The 6,000-nt window shown below is 39.2% G+C and overlaps 1 pseudogene; it reads right to left on the reverse strand.

Moving 5' to 3' along the window:
- LOC139560058 (serine/threonine-protein kinase MAK-like) overlaps window positions 1-3,721 on the reverse strand; it is an 83,333-nt pseudogene extending 79,612 nt beyond the window's left edge.
- Between the last annotated feature and the right edge of the window lie 2,279 nt (window positions 3,722-6,000).

Here is a 6,000-nt window from a genome sequence, read left to right on the forward strand (position 1 = left end):
ATGGGGAATAAGATCTGGCTGTTGCAGTGCCCAGACGGGAGCAAACTGCTACAGAGATAAAAAGGTAAGATCTTTATTTTGAGTAGCTACATTTCAAGGTTGAACCAATGCAATAGGTATTTTATTGGCTTGCTAATAAATGAGCTGATTTTCCCGAAAATGTATAACGTTATCTGATAACGTTGTTAGTCCTAGGAAATGTAAAGTATTCAAGCATCTGCAGACCAGCGAGGAAGAGGAAAACCTATAGAACAAGAATTACTAGCTAGTTATATCAGAGAGACATTTTATTGGCTTGCTAAATGAGCTGCTTTTCCTGAAAATGTCTTAGAAAAAAAGGTGCTATCTAGAACTTAAGTTATTCAGCTTTTAAAAAAAAGTTATAACTTTTTGAAGAACCCTTGTTGGTTCCAGGTAGAACCATGTTTTGTTCCAAGTAGAACCATGTTTTCTTACATGTAGAACCCTTTCCACAGAGGGTTCTACATGGAACCCAAAGGGGTTCTACCTGGAATCAAAAAGGGTTCTATTATGGTGACAGCCTAAGAACCATTCTGGAACCCTTTTTTCAAAGAGTGAATCTTGTTGTTATAATGCATTGTCCATGTTACAGCCACAACATGATGATCAGGTAGTCAAAGCATCTGAAGAGGAGGACAAAAGCCTGCTTTGGATGAGCAAGGAAGAACAATAACAACTAGCTATATCAGATAAACATGTTCAGGAAAAGCAGGGAGAGAGAAAGCTAGTAGTAGTAACATTATTTGAAAACTCACATGCATCTGTGTTTGTGGTATATGGACAATATACCACGGTTTAGGGCTGTATACGCGTTGCGTCATGCCTGGACACAGCCCTTAGTCGTGGTATATTGACCATATACCACAAATTCCCAAGGTTAACAATGTAATTGCAACAGTAAACAAGTAATATTGACTCATACCCGTAGTATACGGTCTGATATACCATGTCTTGCTATCTGTCTCATGTTGTACCGATCATCAACATGAACAAGACTGAATTCTGTTGAATTGTCAACTGGTCTAAATTCTTGTAAGGAAGATGTTGCTGTTCAGAATGACATGTTTATAACTGTTGAAGTTCACAGGAATCTCCAAATGCTATGTTGAACGAGCACCACGGATTTAGGAGGGGGAGGAAAACAGACTGCTTCTTTCTCCCACATATTCACCAAGTCATACAATGTTTGCTTCATGAACAATTGTTACATCTGAAATAAATACAGAATTATTTTAGTTTATTCTGTTTCTAATGTTTTTTAAAATACTGGATGTGAGTAATTTAGCAGGTCTATAGTATGTATTGTTTTGAAATGTTTATTAAATATCTATTCAGTCAAAACTCATTTTATTTTTGCTTAAATAATGTATGTTTTGTACTGTTACTTTTTACATGCTGAAACAGTTTCATTAGGTTTGAGCTAGACTATGATCGGGGAAATGTCTACTACCCTTTAAAAAAAAATGGATGAATGAAATTAGCACCGTTTCTAATAGTTTGTTGCTACTGTCTGGTGAGGAAGTGGGTAATACGAAATGCATTGGAGGAGGAAGGGAGAATTAATGAGAAATCAGAACTTGGACAATGTCAGGGAATAAGTAGGATAAATGTACATTCTATCAATGACAAAATAAACTGTGCAGGGGTAGCCTTAAGATAACATCAGATATGTGCATGTTATGTACTGCACAGACGGCCAGCCAGCTATTTTCAAAACATTGGATTACCAACTTAAGCGGTGACGTCTCAGTTTGCACCACATTTTCACATGGACTTATATACATTGGACAAAAAAATAAATGCAACATTTAAAGTGTTGGTCTCATGTTTCATGAGCTGAAATAAAAGATCCCAGACATTTTCCATATGCACAAGAAGCTTATTTATCTCAAATGTTGTGCACCCTGGTCCTGCCTCCGTAACCGTTTATAAATTCATTTTCAGAAAACATTTTAATCCAGCCTTTGTGGTTTGGAAAGCATAGTGACTGTTATTACTTTAATTTATTCATCAAACAAATGGGGTTTTGGAAAAGTTGGAACTTGTAGCGAAACAATCCCATCTGGTGGATGGAAAGAGTCATAATTGTGTGTGTATATATATATATATATATATACACACACACACTTGATACTTTAGACAAGGAAAAATGATGGATAGCTCATTAAAATGAAGAAATATCTTTCTGAATTATGAAGTCTATGTGCTTTTTTCAATTAATAAATTATATATAAAAAAAGTGACGTTCGCTACCAAATAAGTTGTTTTCGGCAATTATCCAAAAACCCCATTCCTTCCCCAATAGGCTGAACAGGTGTAATGAACGCGTGTAAAATGCCCATAACAGGTGTTCAAATCCCCTGTAAACACACGGGACAAGTGAAAAAAATCACGTGTACAAAAAATGACATTTGACACTTGAAGAAAGCAAGTGAAAATGATAATTACAAGCAGTAGCGGATTTAGGTAAGGGCGACATGGGCAGCCGCCCGGAGCGGCATCTTTGTGGTGTCTTATGCCAAGGGCGGCAGGTAGCCTAATGGTTAGAGCGTTGGGCCAGTAACCGAAAGGTTGCCGGATCGAATCTCCGAGCTGACGAGGAATTAAGTGAATTGTGTAATAAATCGGTAAGACGATTTGACCCATCGTTCTTGCGCGTCATGAGACTCACCTGGACTCAATTACTTCCCATACTTCTGTCACTGCCTTTGGTTCCTTCCTCAACCGTTTCTGTTTATATGTTTCATGCCTGTACGCTACTCGAGGTTCTTGTTTTGTTCAATGTTCGTTTATTAAATTAAATTGATTACATTCACTCCCTGTACTTGCTTCCCGGTTATTAGTTTACACTTTACAGCGTGGGTAGTGAATGAAACACTTAAAGGACCTCATGGGCACCCATAACTTTTTCACTTCATTTAAGGGAGAAATTCGCCTTATTTATTTTTTTGCGCAACTGACTTTAAGGGAAACGATAGGGGGGGAATTAATTTAAGAAGTTTTATGCAACTGGTCCCTGGGTTTAAAGGGGAAGCCAGCAAAAGAGGCTTTAACTGATTACTCCAGGTGAAAACAGGTCCTGATTGGGCTAGCCTGTAGCGCTGGATATAGCCTACCAACAGTCATTTGGTACAACCCTGGCTAGCCTGCACTGAATTTGTCCACTAAAAATAGACAACTTCAAATGAATGACTTGTCTGTGTTGAATAAAGAAGTCCGTTCTTTCTCTGACATACATTGGCTGTCGTAGACATTTCTCTAATCCTATATTGACCTCTACTCTCCATCCTACCAGATTAGAAAGTCCCTCAGACAGAGAGAAAGAAAAATAATTATTGGCAGGACAGTTCAACTTCATTAGTGTGGTATGGGGTAAAGGGGGCATACATAATATACCTACGTAATAAGCAACAACCCTTACTACTGACCTGTTAGCTAGCTAACGTTAGCTAGTTAACAAGATAAACAAACACATAAATAACACACATCATTATATTGACCTACCATAAACAACACCGTTCTCATGCAACATTCAGAAACTGTGGTATTACCTTAGCATACCTACCAATAAAGACATTTTGTTTTTGTCCCCTTTTTAGTCCAAGAATAAAGCAAGATGCGTTTCTGTTTTGTGAAAAAAATTAATGCAGCGGCGAAGACAGTACAATAAAAATAGCTTTCCTTATTGTACAGGAGTGGCTTCCGTTCTCCTTGGCAACGGCAGAAATATTAGAGGAAGGAGGAGATCGAAATCCTATTGGACAAAGAATGGCGGAACGTATAACGCCCCACCCTAGCAGACTTTTGACCAATCGCGTTCACGTTGTCATGTCTCGTAACGTGGTTGCTAAGCTTATCGTCACGCAATCCCTTCTAAAAGTCAGTGTATGAGTCGAGAAAAGTGCCTATTTTCCTCGAAAGTACGTAATGTCCCGGTGCCAAAGATATACAATATTACAGATAGCAAGTTAATTATCTCACATCTTGGAAAATATGTTTAATGTTGTACTTTTTGTTGACGACATTCATGTTGTGTTTTTGAGCTAGCGCCCAATTGACTCCAACTCGCTTCTTGAAGGAGCGCTCGCCTTGTCCAAGAATCACCTAGAATGCACCGCGCGGACCATTGGCAAAGGACACAGCAAGCTTCAACGGAGTTTCCCATCTCCTCAAAAGTATCTCTGGCAACTGGGACCAAAGAGCACCACAGTATGAGTCATAATACCCATAACACCTAGCGGTCAAACAGGGAAAGGGTTCCATTCATTTTTCCCATAGGGAATTTAGAAACACTAAGTGTTTCTGAAAAAAACCTATGGGACAAATGAATGGTGGAAAAACGATTGGAACAATTTCCCTGTTTGACCGCTAGGTTTTATGGGTATTATGAAATCTCCACTTTGGGGCTCTATAGAAGGAGACTGGAGAATGCTGTCAGAATGATAAACACAATGCTTTATGGGACTTGTAGTCCAAAGACAGGGTAAAGTCATTGTTTAAGGAGAGAGAGCATCAGGAGGACCGTCCTTTAGTGGGCTTAGCTTGGGAAGAATACTATCCCACGTTACCATCGTTAAAATAAATTTAAACAAGGCTAACATAAAATAAATAAATGTTTCCCACCTTCCTCATCTTTTTTTGTAATACATTAGCGTCATCTAGTGGTACAAAACTGCCTCTCAATCTGGGTGCGTTCCAGGTGCACAGATTCTTCACAAATTGGAGGTCTGCGTATATCACACAAACCTTTTCTCCAACCCCAGACACTAACCCCAACCTCATTCAAGCCTTGCATGTGAGTGTTCTACTGCCTCTCTCAAGAGGCCCAGACTTTTATGGCACAGGTGATAGGCAAAAAAAAAAGCTGAAGAACACTTATGGAACTGAAAAATTACTCCAGTATCATTATAAAACCTGCCAACAAAGGAGGTGCAACAGTGATACTAAATGCAGCAGACTATGAAAAGGAAATTCTGAGACAACTTAGTGATGATGAATTTTACAAAAGACTCCGAAAGGACCCTACTAATCAATTCAAGTCTCTGATCCATGATAAATTGTCCCCCCCAAAAAAATGATGAAGGGGAAATTACAAAAACAGAATATACATTTATGAAAGTTGACTGCCCACAAACACACCTGTCATATACGCTCTACCCTAAATTCACAAGAGCATGACACCACCTATACCAGGCAGGCCCATTGTGAGCAGTAACGCATCTCTGACAGAGAATATCTCCGTTTTGTGAAATCCTGAGCGATCTCTCCCTCCCCACGTATACTAGACACTCTATTGATTTGATGAATCTTTTGAAATCAGTGGACTATATACCTGAATATTCTATTCTGTGTACTTTTGATGTCACCAGTCTATATACAAACATCCCCCATCAGGGCGGCCTAGAGGCCCTCATTGACTACCTCAATGAACGTCTCCCTAATGCTCTACCCAGCAACAATATGTACTGTGGACTTGGCTGAACTGGTACTAACCTCCAACTATTTTCTCTTCAGAGGAGACTTTTTTCCTTCAGACCAAAAGGGACAGCGATGGGGAGCACTATGGCTGCTAATTATGCTAACCTATATCTAGGAATGAATGAAAAACAGGTGCTGCTGAATCCACACCTTAACGCTTTTCTCTCTCCAATATTCTCCTAATTCTGAGATATTTGGATGACATTTCCGTGATCTATACAGGCACCCAGGAAGATCTTTTGGAATTCCCTGCTTAACTAAACTCTATGAACGAACGCCTTCACTTCACCATTAACTATGACCGATCACAAATCAGTTTTCATGATGTGATGGTTTATTAAGGACAAAAACCTCCCTCTCTACAGATCTCTATAGGAAACCTACGGACAGGAATACCCTCACGAGAGGTGACAGCTTCCATCCACGTCCACGTATTAAAAGTCTCCCTATAAGTAAATTCAGGCGTATCAGAAGAATAAGCAGCTCTGATGCCTCTTATTA

The sequence above is a fragment of the Salvelinus alpinus genome, chromosome 30 (assembly GCF_045679555.1).
Source record: "Salvelinus alpinus chromosome 30, SLU_Salpinus.1, whole genome shotgun sequence".
NCBI classification, from domain to species: domain Eukaryota; kingdom Metazoa; phylum Chordata; class Actinopteri; order Salmoniformes; family Salmonidae; genus Salvelinus; species Salvelinus alpinus.